The following is a 19890-nucleotide window of genomic DNA, read 5'->3' as shown; positions in this document are numbered from 1 at the left end:
CTCACACGACCTGCGTGATCTTGAACAAGTTATTTAACCTAAGTTCCGTTTCTTAAGTAGTATAACGAGGATAATTACAGAACCATTTCCTGAGTTGTTGGAAAAATTAGATGTAAAAACTTTCAACACAATTCTTGGCACAAAGAAAATGGCCCGAAATGATGGCAGCTGGTAGTAGTACTATCAACAGGAAAGGCTGAGATAATTGATATGACTTTATCTTGGACAGAGCCTTAGATTGGAAATGAGACACCTGGGCTCAAATGCTCACTTGCTGTGTGATCACAGGCAAATGCGGCACCTGGTAGCAAGGCTGCTATGCATGAACTTCACTGTCTTTTGCATGGAATATTCCTTCAGTGTGGATGAGCTGCCGCCAGGGAGACATTGAGTTTGAATTGTGGCTGAATCATGATTCCCCAAAAGTATAGTAAATGAAGCAAAAGAAACTGCATGCTTTTCCAGAAATACATGCTTTTTTATTACAAATAAAATGGAACTGAAACCAGAAAATGTTAAATTCTAATTACATATACTATTTAGGGCTAGATTTTTTAACAGTCTAACACACGTGAAGTTTTCCACTAATATTCAATGGTTAAGTTTTGAGAAGCACAACCTAGTAGTCCTAATCTGTTGCTTATACATATATTGTGCTTAAGCTGGAGAACCTTATATAAAGTGGATAAATGTTCAGATCTACTGGTTGAATTGTACATACAGATGTCAAGCCATTCCTGTTGTCCTTCCCCTCACACCCCTTGTCCTTCCTATCTATTGATTTTGTCCAGGTGATAAAAGCTCAAATTCCATGTAACACCAAAAGCATAAATGTCCAAATAAAAGATTAAATAAACTAGATAAATTGAAGACTTCTGCATTAAATAACACTATTGAGAAAGTTAAAATGGTAGAGTGGTAGAAAATATTTGCAAATCATGTATCTGAAAAGGGTCTAGTATCCAGAATATATAAAGAACTCTTACAACCCAATAAAAAGGCAAATAACCCAGTTTTCAAATGAGCAGAGGGCTTAAGTAGATGTTTTTCTTTTATATGTATTTATTCATTTTTAGAGAGGGGGGGAAGAGAAAGAGAGGGAGAGACACCAACGTGTGGAAGAGACATCTGTCAGTTGCCTCCTCTCACATACGCCCCACTGAGGACCTGGCCAGCAACCTAGGCCTGTGCCCTGACAGGGAATCAAACTGGCAATCTTCAGGTTGCCGGATAACACCCAGCCCACTGAGCCACACCGGTCAGGGCTTAAGTAGACATTTTTCTAAAGAAGATACACAAATGGTCAATGAGCTCATGAATAGATATTCATCATTAGTTAGTAGGGAAGTGCAAATTAAAAGCACAGTGACGTGCCACTTCACACCCAATAAGATGACTAGAACTAAGGAAAAAACAGGATATAGTAAGTTGACAATTTGGAGAAATTGGAACCCTCATGCCTTGCTGGTAGGAATGTAAAATCATGCTGCTATAGAAAAGGGTTTGGCTATTTTTCAAAAAGTTAAACATAGAAATACCATCTGTGTCAGCAATTCCACTCCTGGGCATACACCCCCCCCCCAAAAAAAAATGAAAACAGCAGTTCAAACAAAAAGTTATGCACAAATGTTCATAGCAGCACTATTCACAATAACCAAAAGCTTGAAACTACCCAAATAACCTTCAAATGGTAAATGGATAAACAAAATGTGGTATATCCACAAAAAAAATATTATTCAGCCATAAAAGGAAGGAAGTACTGATACATGCTAAAACATGGATAAACCTTGAGAACACCAGGCACTCCTTTTATGTGAAATACGTGAATAAGCAAACTCATAGCGACAGAAAGCGGATTAGTGGTTGCCAGGGGCTATGGGAAGAGGAGACTGGGGAACAACTGCTAAATAAGTATGGGATTTCCTTTCAGGGTAATCAAGATATTCTGGAACTAGACAGTAGTGATAATTGCACAACACTGTGAATGTACTACATGTAGCTAATGGCAAATTTTCCTTTATAATAAATTTTTAAAACCACTCCAATTGTGAATGGGCTCAGACATTTAATGGGAGTTAATCAACCCGTCCAGGTGCGAGACCTGGGCAAACTGGAGTGCGATGGTGCCTCTCAGAGGGGCCCACCACTACACAGCTCCCAGGGGGGAGCTGTCGAGGCAGACTGGGGCCCATTGCTGCCAAATTGCCAATGCTCCAAGAAAAGTAACTGCTTCTCAAACTTTCGTGTACCTATGAGTCACCTGGTGATCTGTTGAAATGCAGATTCTGATTCAGTAGGTCTATGGGGGAACCTTAAGAATGTGCATTGCTAACAAGCTCCCGGGTGAGACCAGTTCGAATAGTAAGGGTCCCATTCACCAGTTCTCAAACTTGGCAGCACGTTGCAAGTATCTGGGGAGTTGAAATACCACATTCCTAGGCCCTCCCCACAGACATTCTGGCCTCATTGGCCAGGGATGGCATCTGGGCATTGGGATTTTTGTAAAGCGCCCTCCCTACCCCTACCCTCCCATACCTAGATACATCTAATGGGCAGCAAACTTTGAGAGCCAGAACCCTAAATGACCCTTCTAGACTCTGCACAGCTCTAAGCATCTCCGAGGCTATGCGATGTTTCTAAAGAACAAGCTAACAGTTCCCCCCCAAGGTAGTCTGTGGAGAATTATGAGCCCCTAGAGCCTCCTCCCCAACAAAGCATTTGGAGCTTGAATAGCACAGATGTGGCACAGGCCCTGGGATTTTGTAGCCCTTGCCGACCGTTTGGGTCTCCTCTTACAGGTCGCTCCCTCTCCTTTGGCTTCCTGATCTTTGTTAGCAAGTTTCGAGTAACTGGGTCTGAATTGTTAGCTGACGCCTCACCCAAGCTAAAACGAGACCCCTCCTTTAGAGAAGGAAGAGGAGTACATGCCCGGATTCGTGCATCTTACACAGTGACAGGGGCTACGAGGCCTGCCCTGAGAGTGGCAGCGTGAGTCATCTCCGTGGGGGCACAAAAGGAAAGCAGGCAAGAAGAATAGACCCATGGATGTATTCTTGCCTCTCCCCATTCAGTCTGAGGGAAAACCTGTGACTACATCTTTCTGCTTTTGTATTTCTCTCATCTCTCTGACCAACTGTGATCCTGGCTGAAAGAGGGGTAATTAACGAAGCACAGAGAGAATGGAAAGTCCTAACCCAAGCCTGAAAAAGAGCAGGTAGGTAAGAATGGAGGCCAGGAAGGGGGATGAGAAACTTGGCAGTGTTACCTGACATGGTCTTCTCTCTAAGAGCATCACTGGGATTACTCATGCCGAGATGACAGGATGTGAACATATTTGTCTTTATTGTCTAGTCAATAGTACGTGTGTAGCTTTCTGTTTTGTTTTTATTTTCCTGGAGTCCCTGGGGCTTTGCCCCTTAATGTGGTTACTTTGAACATTGTCGGCATCACTTCCCAATAGGAGAACGTCTGGTGGGAAGGAACATGCAGAGGGGAAAACTGTCTGGGACGAGGCTGCAGGAACAGGAAATCGGGCTGATCCTGGTGACTTCCGTAGCACTGACTTAGTGACCCAGGAAATGCAGTTTCTTTGCTGCGACAGACCAGGCCAACACTCCTGGAGAAACTTCGATTTCAACCTCCCTGAGCCAAAAGACAAAGAGTAAGGCACATCACTGTGCCTTAGTTGTCTCATCCATAAACTGGGATTAATGATGTGCTGATTGCGTGGAGGTGGAAGAGGGTATAGGGGCAATAAATGGTAATGGAAAAATATAATAAATTAAAAATAGAAAATTAAAAAAGGCAATGCTAGGCCCTGGCTGGTGTGGCTCAGTGCATTGAGCACCAGCCTGCAAACCAGAGGGTGGCCAGTTCAATTCCCAATCAGGGCACAGGCCTGGGTTGCAGGCCAGACCGTTTGGGTATCAGAAAACATTGTATCAGAAATCTGATCAATAAAGTATCTGTGTGCCTGCAAAAGGGTTTAAGAAACATCTTAAAGATTCACATGAATTTTCTTTCCAAAAGCACTAAGTGGGAGGATCCAGATGATTCAGCTAAGATGGGGCCGGGGGTGGGGGGTGAGGGGGGAATGACTGTCAGCACTGGAAGCCAAAATCCTTTGTCACTCGTGCACCTTCCCTACTCTGCACTCCCCAGAGCCTAAACACAGCCCAGTGGAACTTGCTTCTTACTACCTCTTCCAGGAAGCCTGTCCTGACTCCCTCCTCTGTCTGCATGTGAACTTCATATGCTGCTGCAGTGGCACTTACCACACCAGAGGTGATACCTACATTCAGTCCTTACTAACAAAGCAGGTCCTTGAGAGCTGGGACAGTCTGATTCATCCCAGTATCTCCAGGGCCTAGCACTCAGAGTTGTTGCTGAGTGAATGTTTGCAGAATTAAGTAGAATGGTAATACTGAATAAGCCTAGCTGCGTGTTTCACCAGCACTGAAAACTCAAGGTCCAAAGCTGAACCCTACTGTCACTTCCCATCCACTAGGACAGTTATACTCCTGCGGTGGTAAAGAATTCTCTACTTCAGAACAGCCTATTGCATTATTGTCTAGCTTTGTCCATTGCTTTCTGCAAGAATAATGGTAACAATAATATAGCAAACATTTACATTGTGCTTATAGTTTCTGAAGCATTTTAAATATATTAACTAATCTAATTTTATAACTACCGGAGGAGTATTTTCACTAATCCCAGTTTAGCACTGCTTTTTAAAAAAAGATTTTATTTATTTATTTTTAGACAGAGGAGAAGAGAAAGAGAAAGAGAGGAAGGGAAACATCAATATGTGGTTGCCTTCCGTGTGCCCCACACTGGGGATCTGGCCTGCAACCCAGGCCTGTGCCCTGATTGGGAATTGAACTGGCCACCCTCTGGTTTGCAGGCTGGTGCTCAATGCACTGAGCCACACCAGCCAGGGCCTAGCATTGCCTTTTTTAATTTTCTATTTTTAATTTATTATATTTTTCCATTACCATTTATTGCCCCTATACCCTCTTCCACCTCCACGCAATCAGCACATCACTAATCCCAGTTTATAGATGAGACAACTAAGGCACAGTGATGCTAAACAATTTGTTCAAGGTCATCAGCTAATCAATGCCTGGTTGAACCCAGCTTAGCCCCAACGTGAATATTCTCAAGCACTAAACTGTAAGTCTCTAAATTAGAACAACTCTTCCTCCTACTTCTTGCTCTGGTGCTTGTTCTACCTGAGTCAGTGTCGAGCTGGAATCAGAAGCCAGGTCCGTGCAACACTCTGCCTGGCTAACCAAGTGGCTGAGAGGCGGCCTGCCTGACGCCCGGTGCCAGAGTCGTGGCCTGTCTTGGGCAGGTCTAGAGGAGGATGAATGCAGCCCTGGGTTTGTCCACCCGATGGATGAGCAGCTCCAATCCACATATAATACAACCCACACATTACGGACTTGTGGTTTCCTGTTTTCTTATTACCCTCAATTGGGGTTTTCCTTTCAATTACCTTTGTAGTAAGTGTGGTTGCAGATTCCAACCACAAGCCACTTATATTTTATGGACAAGTGCTTCCTCCGATAGTTATAGTGCTATTGAATAGATGAACTGTTCATCACCAGAGACATGCGTTTTTACAGTTTTTATAATGTTTGGATGGTGGCTGAGTGTTTGTGGCCCCCATTCCTTCTCTGGTTCTGCTGCCACTGGTTTAGTTTAGCCCCCGTCGTCTCTCACCTGAACACCCCAAACTGGCCTCCCAGCCTCCAGGCAGGAGACCCTTCGAATCCATCTCCCATTTGGCCTTACAGTTTCCTTTTTCTCAAGCACAGCCTGGACCATGCCATGGCTCTGTTCAAAAATCACTCGTCTGGAGCTAATTCGAAGTCTCCGTTGCCTGTTTCCAGCTTTGGGAGCAGATGGGTGATTACCTTTAATGAATCCTCATTGAATTTTATGCTTTAGCCCAACGGGACAGGTTTGCATTTTCTATACCTGTCCCGAATCCTGTACTTCTGAGCTTTGCTCACAGTGTTTCTCTCCCCACTATTCTTTTATCCATACGCTCAGTCATTTTTTTCATGTATATATTCACAAGTGAATATACAAAGCACTCATAATCAGCAGTGTCCCCAGCCTTGTTGGGATTTAGTTCACATACCATACTTTAAATTCACCCATTCAGAGCGTACAATTCAATCATTTTAAGTACAGGGTAGGACAGAAGCATGTGTATGAAAATAATACAATATTAATGAACAGCAATACAAGAACAAACTCTGTGTTTTGAACACTCTCGGCTGTAACCCCGCTTTCCCCCGCCCTGTGCATTCATAGCGCTGCACAGCTATCGCCATAACCGATTTCTCAACGCCACATACGCATCCGTCACTCCCCATCAAACCCTCTCAGCCCCAGGCCACCATTAATCTGCTTTCCGTCGGCGTAGATTTGCCTGTTCCGGACATTTCACAGAAATGGGATCGTGCAATATGTGGCCTTTTGTGTCTGCCTTCTTTCACTTTGCGTAATGTTTTCTGGGTTCATCGAGGTTGTAGCGCGCACCAGCATTCCATTTTTAAATTGCTAAATAACGTTCCCTTGTCTGGCTATCCCGTACTTAACTTATCCACTCATCAGCCAATGGACGTTGAGTTGTTTCCACTTGTTGACTGTCGTGAATAACGCTGCTATGAACATCTGCGTATAAGATTTTGTGCGGACGTATGTTACCATTCCCCTTGGGTGTGAACTGAGGAGTGGAATTTCTGGGTCCCATGGTAACTCTCTGCCTAACATTCTAAGGGACCTCCAGATTGTTTTCCAGAGCGACTGCACTATTTCACATTCCTACCAGCGATGGGTTTTCACTTCCCTACGGCTTTGCCAAAGCTTAACTTATTTTTTATCTTGGCTGTTCTAGTGGGTGAGAGGCAGCATCTCACCGCGGTTTTGACGGGCATTCCCTTAATGGTGGCGTTGGGTATCTTTTCACATGCATATCAGCCATGTGTGTATTTTCTTTGCAGAAATGTCTATTCAACTCCTTTGTTCATTTTGAAGTTGGAAGAGTTGCCTTTTTATTATTGAATTTTAAGTGTCCTTTATATATTCTAGATATCCAGAGTTTTTAATTATTCTCTTTTTTGGTGGGGGGAGAACTATTTTTTAATTTTACTTTAATTTAAATGTAAACAGCCACATGTAGCTACTGTATTGGAGTGCATGAGTTTAAAATAACTAAAACACCACCTTCCTCCTTTTTTATGACATTTATTAAGTGTTGTTCAAGTACAGTTTTCTGTCTTTTACCCCCATCCCAGCCCACCCACCCAGTCCTCCCCCTGCTTCCATTCCCCCCCCCCCCAGTTTTTGTCCATGTGTCCTTTATACTTGTTCCTATAAACCCTTCTCTTTTCCCCTGAAATTCCCTCCCCTCTCCCCTCTGGACACTGTCAGCCTGTTCTCTATTTCAGTGTCTTTGGTTATATTCTGCTTGTTTGATTGTTTTGTTGTTTTATATGCTTTCTATATTTTCTAAATTTTCTACTATGACCATGAACTACCTAGTTAAAAAGAATACATAACCAATATGTGATACCAACATATATAAAAATATTAAAATTTTCCTAATCAAATTTATGAAAGACATTAAACTAGAAAGAATGATTAATGTGTTTTGGCTTGGGTTTCTTTTCTTTTTCTCTTTTTCTCAAAATCAAGATCCATTTTGGAGGAATGGAGCTATGGGTCAAATATAAAATTAAGTGGGGCCTGCAAACCACAGGATCACAGTTCGATTCCCAGTCAGGGCACATACCAGGGTTGCAGGTCAGTTCCCTGTAGGCCAGTTCCCAGCAGGGGACACACAAAAGGCAACCATACATTGATGTTTCTCTCCCTCTATCCTTCCCCTCTAAAAGATAAATAAATAAAATCTTTAAAAAAAATAAGTGGGATATGTGTGTACTTCGTGATTTCAGTTAAAAAATTCTGTCATGGTGTTTGAGGAAGTGATCGCCTTCTGCATACGTGACCTTCAGGACCATGCCCAGCCTTCACTGACCTGGGTTTTCCGTTTCAGTAGGGTCAGGCTCTTTTGAGAAGGGTCAGTGGAAAACTACCTGAAGGTCTTGGTGTCCAATAAACTTAGTAGGAGCCACCAAGTGACCAGGCCGATAGAAAGATGCGATTTGAGGTGACAAGAACAGAAGCAGTGTCGGCCGGCCTGAGGGCGGCGCTCCTCCCGCTGTTTAGGGCTGCTCAGACCACCTCTGGCGCCTGTGCCCACTTCTGGACAGCACCGAGGGCATCTGAGCCCGGTGTGGCCGGATCGGAGGGAAGGGCCCGGAGCCCGAACGTGCTGGGAGTTGGGCGTGTGGGGAGGCCAGTTCCGAAGAGCCCGATCCAGGCCCCGCATCTGCAAAGGGCCTCAGCCGGCAGGCACCGCAGTCCTACAGGGCAGCAAATCCAAGCTGTCGTGGGGTCCCAGCTTACAACGAAAACAATGAAGCAAGCCGGGCACTTGCCTTTTAAATGCATGGAAACAGCTTGCCTTTTAAATGCATGGAAACAGCTTCCCTTCCACAGAAATATCTGAAGCCTATTTTCCGTACGACACATAACTTGAGCTTTTTGACAAAGACCTGATAAGATAAATGTTTTTATGTTTGTTCTTATAATAATGATAATAATTAAACACCATATGGGTGATGAGAAATGGTGTCGCCAGCCATCCTTGTTGCCCCGGCGACAGTAGGGAACTGAGAAGGTGGCTGAGATGGGGCGGAGCCAGGCCCCAGGAGGCCACGCCTTCCACTTTGATCGACAGACTTACTTCACGTAGAGTTACAGGGCTAGGCTCAAAATTTGGGGCAGATTATTGAATCTCTGTGAGCCTCAGTTTCCTCATAAAACTGGCTACTCTACAGGCCTGTTCATTGCACGTGAAATTAAAAATAATGGTGCACGTTGAATGTCAAGCACAAGAGACGCCAGAAGCGGTAGCTATTGTTGTTACTCCTGGTGACCAGTAGAGGGCACCAAATGATGCCAAAATGAACCCGACCTTGTAGCCTGGCCACAGCTCGAGGGGCGAGATCTACCCAGTAGGCAGGTTTGCACTCAAACATTAACACCATGCTACTTTTTTATTGGGAAGTTATAAATTACACTTTACATTGTACTATTCACCGTGTGGGGGGGGCAGGGGGGAAATCACCTATTAACAAAAGCAAGCTGGAGTAGGGGAAAGAGCACCCCAAAGAAGGTTCTCCTCACAGGGGTTCTTGTCCTTGCCCTGTTCCTTGTGCTGTGTGACCTTGGACAAGTCTCTACCTATGTCCGGACCCCTTTTTGGAGCCCAAGAAGGTTGGACCAGGTACTAAGGGACCTTCTAGCTGTCTACGAGTAAGATTTGGGGGCAAATACATTTTGTGAAACACGCAGGTGGTGGGGGGTCTGGTGGACAAAACGACCTTTGGATGCCCTTGCTGGGGCTGGGATCTGATGATTTATACACAGGGAGGGAAGCCACGTAGGCCTAATCCCGGCCTCACAAAGGAGCGTGCTTAGTTGTTGGGTGGTGGCCGTGTTTTTCTGCAAGTGCACACGATGCTTATCATCTTTTGTGCAGGTTGATGGCGAAGCCACGGAGACCACCCAGCCTGACAAAGAAAGGAATTCTTGTCTACAGTTGACAGCCCTCAGGTTGACGGCTTTCCATTTGCCTCCGAGGCTGTCACTCGCAGAACAATGGCAGCGAGCAGGGTGGCTCTCACCTGAGACAGGCACTGCCGCCAGGAGGGGGAGGAGGCAGGCCTGGCTTGGGGTGGGGGTGGGGGTAGCTGCTGTGTCTCTTCCCGGGATGCACAGGGTAAGAGCACCCCAGCCTGCAGCAGACGTGCTGGGGGAGGCTGTGGGGGCTCATTGTGCGGGCGGATGGCTGTGTCTCACTCTATAGATCAGAAAGCTGCAAGCCACTTAAGACACGACTCTTCATTTTAAAAAGTTAATGAATTACCGATACACACAAAACATAAACCAATCTCCAAAGCATGATGCTTAGTGAGTGCAGGTAAACACGAAAGAGTACAAGCTGTATAACCCCATTTCAGTGAGCTTCTGGAGCAGACAGGACTAAGCTACTGTGACAAACATTAGGGCAACGGCTGCTTCCTCTTGAGAGGGAAAGGCTGCCTGCACAGGAAACTGGAGGAACTTTCTAGGGGATGGAAACACTGTACGTCACGACTGAGAGAGAGGTGATGATGTGTGTGTACCTAAGTACCTTTGGAAAACTTGGAACCGTGCACTTTAACATCAGAGCATTTCACTTTTTGCAAAGTATACTCCCGTAGCGTTGATAACATGGAATTGTGGAAAAAAGTGTAATGACTTCTCATTCTCAAAATAAATACACAGTCACACTAGAAGACTCAGAAAATGCAGGCTTAAAAAAAAGAAATAAAAGCCCTTCATAGCTCCATCACCCAGAAGTACACACGGTTAGCATCTTGACACCAACAGCGCCTTTACTTTTACAAAAATGAAATAATCTAGATTTTATAAGCTGCATTATCATGAATTTGTGTATGCACTGAGTTGGCAATATAAGTACGTAGTTAAAACTTCAACTGGTACAAAAGGGCATGAATTAAAACCTCGATCTCTCTCCCAGTTCCTCTCCCCAGAAGCGATCGCTCCCCTTATTTATTTGCACACTCCCCTGAGAAGTGCGACGCGTTTACAGCAGTGCATGCGTGCAGGTCCTTACGGGGCGATGGAGCCCGCTGCACACACAATCTACACCTGTATCAACCTGTATTTTTAATATAACAACGTGAATAACTTCTCATGTCATTAAAGTTCTTCTACAATGTCATTTTTAAAAAGATTTTGTTTATTTATTTTTAGAGAGGGGGAGGGAGGGACAAAGAGAGGGAACACATCTGTCAGTTGCCTTTCGCACACCCCCAACCAGGGACCTGGCCCACACCCCAGGCACGTGCCCTGACCAGGAGTCGAACTGGTGACCTTTCAGTTTATGGGATAACACCCAACCCACTGAGCCCCACCAGTCAGGGTTATAGTATCATTTTTAAGCAGACATTTGACTGAAGTAGAGCATAGAAACGGAAATATGCAAAAATTTTAAGTCTAAAGCTCGAACATTTTCATAAATTGAATCTGTTTTTAGATTCAGTACCAATAAGAAATAATAGATCACTTACCAGCATCCCAGAAAAGCTTCCAGACCCTCTCCTAGCTACTGTCTCCTTCTCCCCAAAAGTAGCCACTATCCTGACTTCTATATTCTTTCACTCAGCAGAATACAAACAAACGGGACTAATTCACGTTGCAGTATATAGCAACAGTTGATAAATACGTGTTGCCATAGAGTGTTCCTTTTTGTAAATACTCACAGTTTGTTTACCCGGTCTACTGTTGATGGACACGTGGGTTGCTTCCAGGTTTTGGCTACCACGGCTGCTGTAGATGTTCTTTACGTGTGTTCTGGGAAACATATGTATGCATTTCTGTTGCAAGCACGCCTAGGAATGCAGTTGCTAGGTCAGGGGGTTCGCATCTTTTCCTCGTTGGTAGAGAAATGGCCACACCAGTCTACATCCGCCCTGCAGTAGGAGGGGTCCCACCGCCCCGCGTCCTCACCTACCAAATCCGTTTTAATGGATGCATAGAATGTCATCATGCAGACATGCAGCCCTTTGTTTACCTGTTTCCTGGAGTCCAGGACTCCCGACTCGTGCCAGACACCCCGGCGCCCTGTTGAAGCTTGAGGACCCCTTCTGAGAGTATGACGTCGTAAAGCAGAAACTTCATTTTAACACACTGATAACATCTAGCCGCCGGCCTAATAATCACGACAACTCCGAAATTCCAGAATGAGCATAAACATAAACGGGTTTGCTGACCTTTTGTGCTGCTTTTCCTATGCAGTGCAAATCTTAGCTTTCCCCAATTTTCAAAAAATAAACTATCTATTTTCAAATTTTACATACTCCTTGTGTACTAAAGATACGACTCACCTGTGTGAAATGTTACAATTCTTTCATTTATCAGCTCTGCCATTTTATTTTTAGAATAAGAGCTATTTGGTTTTTAAAATAATAGCTTCCTTGGGAAATAATTCACATACCATAAAAGTCACCCTGTGAAAGTATGCATTTCAGTGGTTCGTGGTGGATTCCCAGGGCTGTGAAACCCTCACCCCCATCTAATTTCAGAACGCGTTCCGCCTCAGAAGGAACCCTGAAGTCCTTGGCAGGCACTCCCCATTCTCCCAGAGCCCACCTCCCGCACCGCCAGTCTCTCTGCGTTGCTTCTCGGGACAGACTGACAGAGGCAGCCGCTCTGCCTGCGCCTGAACTCACATACAATACATGTATGTGTGGGGTCTCTTAGGACTGGTTTCTTCCACTCAGCGTGAGGTTTTCGGGGCTCATCCACATTGTAGCAGGTGTCAGTATGCTGTTCCTTTTCATGGTTGAATAATATTCCACTGTGTGGATATATCAGGGTTTTTTTTTTTTTAAGATTTTATTTATTTTTAGACAGAGGGGAAGGGAGGGAGAGAGTTAGAGAAACATCAGTGTGTGGTCTCTCACGTGGCCCCCACTGGGGACCTGGCCCACAACCCAGGCATGTGCCCCGACTGGAAATAGAACTGGTGACCCTTTGGTTCGCAGCCCGCACTCAATTCACTGAGCTATACCAGCCAGGGCATATATCGGGGGGGTTTTATCCATTCATCAGTTGATAGATATGTGTGTCATTTCTACTTTTTGGCCGTTATGAGTAATGCTGTTACAAGCATTCATGTATAAGTTTTCATGCAGACGTATATTTCATTTCTCTCAGGCATATGCTGCACCTAGAAATGGGATTTCTGGGCCTCGGGGTAATTCTGTTTAACTTTTTGAGGAGCTGCCACACTATTTTCCAGAGTAGCTGCATGATTTTAAATTCCCATTAGCAATGTATGAGGTGTTGGTGATTTTTAATTTTTTTTATTTATCTATTTTTAGAGAGGGGGGAAGGGAAGAAGAAAGAGAGAGAAACATCAGTGTGTGGTGGCCTCTCGTGTGGCCCCCACAGGGGACCTGGCCCACGACCCAGGCCTGTGCCCTGACCCTTTGATTCGCAGCCCACTCTCAATCCACTGAACTACACCAGCCAGGGCTGTTTATGGGCTTTTTTTAACTTGTACAATTTTTTAATTTTACATTGTAAAATAAAGCAATGTTTTCTTTATGGTTTCTGTCTTTGACCCACTCTTATAAAGGCTTCCACCATTCCAAAATTATAGAAATAGTTTCACATATGTTATTTTTTCTTTTAGTACTTCTGGGTTCCTCCTTTTCGTGATTAAAATCGTTAAACAACCACTTGTCAGTGTCGCGCAAGGCCAGGGCTCCCCACTCTCCCCCCATCTTGGTGCCACTCCTCAATCCAGTTCTGTCTGCTTTATGAACAGTGGCAATTCTTCCCAGATGTGGACTTCGGGTGGTGTTCAGAGGTGTGCTTCATTGTTATTGGACTCTCTTCTTGTTTCTTCAGAAGTTCTTAAGGTTGTTTTCACATACTTCTAATCGAATGTTTTGTTTTGTTTTGTTTTCCTTTCTGGCATATGATGTTTAAAGAACGTGCTCATCTGAAGGCATTTTCAGTGCTATACACATTTTATCAGGACTGGAGAAGGCTATGGGTGTTCATGGTGTTCTGGACGCACTTGGCTTCGTGTGACCCATCTTCTGCCTCCGTTGCCTTCGGAATGCATGGAGGCCCTGGGTCTGGCGGACGGCAAAGCCTGGCTGGGTAGGCGGTGAAGGGACTAGGGAGAGGAGAGGAGCTTGGGAGCCTGTAAGGAACATTCACGAGGTTTTCTGGCCTGTCCCCTGTGTCTTTTTCTTGCTTTCTCCACCACCTCGGAAACAAAGTAGACTGTCTCCATTCCTAATGGCATCACCAAGCCTCATGTTTCCAACATTTCATAACATTTTTATTCTGTCTGATCCTTCCATTTTACAGATGATGAAACAGCCCGGAGAGGGTGAATGCTGAAATCCTGAGACTCGGACACCGTACAGCTGCATCCTAACAGGCCAGGACTCGGGACTCAAAGCCTCGAAAACTCCCGTTGGGAAGGAGAGAGGGTCAAAGGTCCAGGGTGTGTACACATACAGCCCTCGACAGGAATGCGAGTTTTTGTGGTTTGGGTTTTCTTCCCCCTTTCTAAGCAGGCTTCGCATGCCAGCAAAGGGCGTGCGTCTGTGTGCCGGGGGGTGGGAGGCGGTGAGTCGCAGGCTTGCACGGTGTTCCTGAGACATTTTATAAAGGAGCCCTGAGCGCCAAGTCCGTGGGGGAGCTGGCAGGCTCGTCCTGGGCCCCGGTGCCCACTGGCGCGCAGCTCCTGGCCTGGAAGGAGACGCAACCTGACCCCCACGTGGGAGCAACCTGACCCCCACGAGTCCCTGAAGTTCCTGTGGCGGGACTCGCCGAATGGTTTATTGGGGTCTGTACATGTGCTTCGGATTTGTGGCCACGGAGAGGGGCTCACGGACAGACACTGGAAGAGCGAGTCTTTGCCCTGCGACGCTGCCTGTCTCACTGTGACTGACGTGAAGAGGCCTGTGCGGGGGAGTAAGACGGTTTTCTGGTCAAATGTTTTGAGCAAATTCTACAGATTCTCCACACCCCACTTGGAGATTCGCAGTGAAAATTAATACATTTGAGACTCCAAGAAGTGGGGCAAGGACAAGGCCTGCTGGATACGTAAAAGTGAGGTTCACCCGACGTCCCCACCGGTGCCCTCACCGCCCCCTGCCAGACCGCAGCGCCGCGGAGCCCGGCTCTGCGTGGTGCTTGATCAAGGCCGACTTCTGGGAGTCTAAACAAATGCAGGTTAAATTCTATTAAAACAAACTCCGAGAATCTGCCCAAATTCTTTCACGTTTATGCTGTGCTTTTAAGTGTATCAAATGTTCCTTGTTATCACTGTACTATTTTCAGAAGCAATGTTTTTTGGGTCACACCGACATTTTTATTGTGTGAGAAACTTATTCATTGATTTTGACCAACACGAAAATTCACTTAATGAAAGTTCGGTGTGGAAATGTGCGAGGCTCGCGTCCCACACTCTGCAGTGAAGCGGGAGGGCATTGGGGGCAGCGGGCCCCTCCGGTGGGCACACAGCCGTCCTTCGTGCTCGTTCCTAGGCTTCTGACTCGGCGACGCCGCTGCCCCACATTGCCACCACCCCCGCATTGCTCTGTCGCCCGCTGGCTGCCATCTCCACGCAGCCCTCCATCACCAGGTTCATCATAAGATCGAATCCCCGCCGCGATCCTGGAACGTGTCTGCCAGTTTAACTTCAATGAAAACTTCTTCTCCGCACATTTTTTTAGCTGGGGGCGTGGGGGGGGGGCGTGGGCTTCGCTCAGGGCGTCTTCCGCGCGAGCTCAAAGATCGGGAATCGATTTCACTACAGTTTTATCTCTGCTGCACTTGTCGACTGACTTGGTAACTCTACTAATGTTCATAAAACATCTTCTTTTCAATTTTTTCCAGCATTATTAATTTTTATGGAAGTTGCATATGTAACTTTTGAGAAAAAATAAGTGGATTTTTCCTTTGGGACATTAAAACACTTTTAAATAGAAGCTTCCTTTATTTTAAGAATAATTGATGAGCCCTTCTAAATTTTTAGGAAATGTAATAAAAGCAGAGTAAGGTCCATTATCTGTTCTCTCAGATAAGCCACCATTAACATTTTCATCAAGTTTTTTCTCCTGTGCATATACAGTTTTTACGTAGTTGAGATCCCACCTTGTAATGTTGTCCTTTCCTTTATTGATGTGACATTAGAGCAGGAAAGATGATTAGCATTTGTTTTTAACGTGAGAAGAAAAAAAACACTTCAAGACAAGATTCCACCTTCCAAGCGAGGCTGGTGGACTTGATTATTTGGTGTCCAGGAGTGAGTGGGCCGCACTCAGAGAGCACAGAGATGTGCTGGACGTCTTCCGTGGGACCCTGAGCCCGGCTGAGGTTGCATCTGTGCCCCCCCCACTGGGGCCCCCCTGCAAGCCCCTCTACACCCATCTCTTCCCTTGGTCGGGCTCAAGTCAAAGGACCAAGGGTAAACGGAAGAGGGAGAGAAAATGGAAATAAATGAACTGCCCTCAACCACCATGTTTCACTTTTCCTCTTTTGCCCAGTCACTGACCATAGGAACAGTTGTGCGGCACTTCGCACTCTGAACTCAGGGTGAAATGCATAACTGAAGGTGGTCCGGCCAACCCCAGAGAGCCCTTTACAGGTGAGGCGCTGGGGCTCAGGGTGGGAGCGGGGCTCAGTGGTTGGCCGAGGCCCCTCTGGTCTAACTGTCAGTGGCAGATGCGAGTCCCAGCCCTGGTCCCTGGCCCTTCCCCGTCTGTGCAGATCTGCATCCCGCTTCCAGGCAGCTATAAAAAGCCGTGTAAAAACGTCAGACAAAGTACAGCTGTCCCTGCCTGTGTGGACCTGGAAGATAATTCAATCCCACAGAATTAATGGGCTTATTACCAAATCCTACTAATTCCTCAGTCAGCCTCTCTGAGCCCTCGTTCCTGGTGCTCTGTTGCCGGGTCTTCATCTGCGGCTGACAGACTCTGCACGTTCAGAGCAGAAGACACTGCTCTGAACAGAAAACACTGCAGGGCTGGGAGGCGGCTGCGGTTTCCATAGTGGCCACAGGTGCTCTGGGCTGCCTTTCAGCTTCACCGTGTTTTACACTTTGCCAGACAACAGACAGGATGATGAAGACGTGTTTACCTCTCTGAGGTGTTACACACAACCAGGGCATCTGCTACAGGGCAGCTTTTGTTGGCCCGGCCGTGACGTCCCTGGGAAAGCAGGAGCTCAACATTAAACTCCAAAACCTGGGGTCTGGAGGGTACTTTAGGCTTAATTCTGAGAAAGGAAAGATTTTAAAAGAAAAAAAAATGCAGAACGAAGTTAAAAGAGCTTTCTAAGCAGGCTGTGTGAGACTAGAGTGGGAGTTTGCTGGTGACAACCAATGTCAGTTTGCTGACATTACAAATAGATATATTTGTATATATTTGTATATCTCAAGCCAGAGGCTAAGGGAGCCCCAAATGGAAACTTTCCACCTTTTATTCTAATCCCTCAAGTTTTCCAGAAAGACTGGGATGGGAGACATAATTTTTTAGTCTGAGTCTCAGTTTCCTCATCTGTAAAGTGGAGGATTTTGAATACACAACGCCTAAGGGTACTTCTGGTATAAATCCTATCATTTTTTATATAATTCGACTTAGCAGCATTGAACACATCCTATGGCAGGCCTCGTTCCCAGCTCTGACGTAAGTGTGTAAGAGACACGTTTCCTGCCCAACAGGAGCCACTGCTCATGGGGGGGGGAAGGGGGGCCAAGGGACCAGTGGGGAGGTTTGTAGCACAGAGCCAAGCCCCACATACACGCAGTGTGGGAGATGCGGGGCCAGAGGATGATGGAAGGAGAGAGTCCTTCCAGATGAAGAGACGAGGAAAGATGTTGCAGAAGGGGCAGCATTTGAATGGGCCTTGAAGGATCTTAACACTTGGAGATGAGGAGAAGGGAATTCTAGGCAGGGAAGCGCATGAGCAGAGGCGGGGAGTGGGAAACAGCAAGGCCAGTCCCTGCATTCCTGAGAGGGACGTGCCTGGGACGTAAGGCAGGAGCAGGGACGTCATTACGAGGCCTTAAACACTAAGGCAAGGGGTGTGTAGTTCATTCGGTGGGTACCGGGTGTTAGGGCGGTGGGCGACGCAGGCTGTGAAAGAATTCACAAAGAGAAGAAAGCATAGAGGATAAAGTTTTTACTCACTCTCCAAGAAAGGAGAGGGGCCTGGCGTGCAGACCTACACCAGTATGGAGGGGTGGGGGCTGTGGGCTTTTATTGGATGATAATTGGATCAGAAGGGTGGGGCCTGCAGTTGTGTGGCCCGGGGCTGTTGAGGCGGTGTAACTGGAGGCCGCAGTTTGTTCCAACGTTATCTTCCGCCCGTGGCTGTAGGGAGCAGCTAGTTCTGTTCTCTCTCCCAGTAATTTCCAGTCCTGGGGACAGAAGCTCAAAAGAGTGAAATGGCAGTCATGTTTAACAAGGTCACAGGCCTGCTTGGCAAATGGTGCCACAATAGCAAACGGGCAGCTTTGTCCTTTCATTGGGGAGCCAGTGAAGACCTAAGGAAGAGATGTGATGTCATTAGCGCTGTACTTTAGGGTACTAATCCGGCGAAGCGGGCACACTGGTTTTCCTAAAGGCCCCCAGGTGGTAAATGGAGGTCCTGACACTAGAACCACCCATTCTGACTCACAAGCTTGTGCCTATAACTCCCGTCGAGTTTCAAATCTACAGCTGCTGGGTGCAGACACCAGCGTCCCGCCCAGAGGGACACATCGGGAGAAAAACATCTGACAGGAAAGAGTGGGTATTCCCTGGCTAATTCCTTGGTCTAGGCGGTTGAATGGTGGTCCCCTAAAAGATATGTCCACATCCTAGTCGCTGCTACCTGTGAACATTTCCTTACATTGCAACAAGACTAAAGATTACTTTCTATGTCAAATATCCTTTCTATATCCTTGTAAGACCGACACACAGAGGAGAGGAGGGGGCAATGTGACCACAGAGTCTGAAGTGATGGGGCACAAGGTAAGGACGCCCAAGGCCACCAGCAGCTGGAAGAGGCAGAAACTGGAGTCTCGCCAAGAGCCTTGGGGAGGAGCGTGGCCCCGGCACACTCGGGGCGCAGGCCTCCGGAAACCTGTGAGGGAACACAGCCCTGTGGTGGGAAGCCATGGAACTGGCAGGGGTTTGCCGCGGCAGCCACGGGAAACTGTTAGGTTGCTTTTTGTTATTATAAATTTATTAATGATTCATTTGAATTGGTGTTACATGCGTATGGCTCAGATTTTTAAAGGGTAACGGACGTTTGCTGAAAAGAAAATCTCCCTCCTTGCTGTGCCCACGAGTCGCCAGTTTTCCTCCCCAGAGGTGCCCACTATTCCTGGCTTTAAAAGACCACTTACTCCTGCGTGTGTGCACACACGCACACGTGTGTGCATGAGACTACAGAATTTTGTGTATTATCCCAGAACAACCGGGAAGGCAACATGTGGTCACGGGGTCATGAAAGCAGACTTACCCCAGCTCACAGACAGACCAGGTTCAAGTTCCATCCCAGCGCAAAGACACGTACGGAGACGCTGGGCAAGCTCCCCAACCTCTGGGGCCTTGGCTTTCTCCTCTGTGAGATGGGGGTCACCACTGATGTCTCCCACCTCTGGGACCACCGGGAGGGCTAAGGAGATGATGCGGGTGGAGCTCACAGCAGAGGCCGGCACTCGGCTGTGCAGGGAGTTCCCATCGGGTAGTGAATGTCACTGCTGCTCAGGGGGCCTGTCGGGGGCCTCTCAGCTGAGCACCCCTCCACTTGGAGCCAGCCAGGGTGTCTTCGCTGACACACCTAAGAGAGATGACTGTATTCTTGTTGTTCTGGCGTTATATCTGACTGTCCATGGTATCTTCTTAAAGAGTTGATGGAAGACCAAGGTTATGTAACATCAATAAGCCATTTTCTTAGACTCCTAAGAGAAAATAGTGAGCAAGAGGGGGAAGCAGGTGGGCCTGGGCTGCAAAGACGGGATTTTGGCCTTCGCCCATACTGTTCCTTTACTTGCAGTGACTTTTGGCCCAAGTACAAAACCTCCAACAGCAACCGTGCACTGGGTCCTTGATGGGACAGAAAGAGCACAGGAGTCAGTGGATTCAGACTCCCTTCTCTACACCGCAGCCTTGGCCATGATGCCTCCACTTGGTGAGCCTCATAATTTATATCTGTAAA

This window comes from Artibeus jamaicensis, unplaced genomic scaffold (assembly GCF_021234435.1).
Source record: "Artibeus jamaicensis isolate MK-2021 breed Jamaican fruit bat unplaced genomic scaffold, CSHL_Jam_final scaffold_1964, whole genome shotgun sequence".
Lineage (NCBI taxonomy): Eukaryota > Metazoa > Chordata > Mammalia > Chiroptera > Phyllostomidae > Artibeus > Artibeus jamaicensis.
This window is presented reverse-complemented; position numbering follows the sequence as displayed.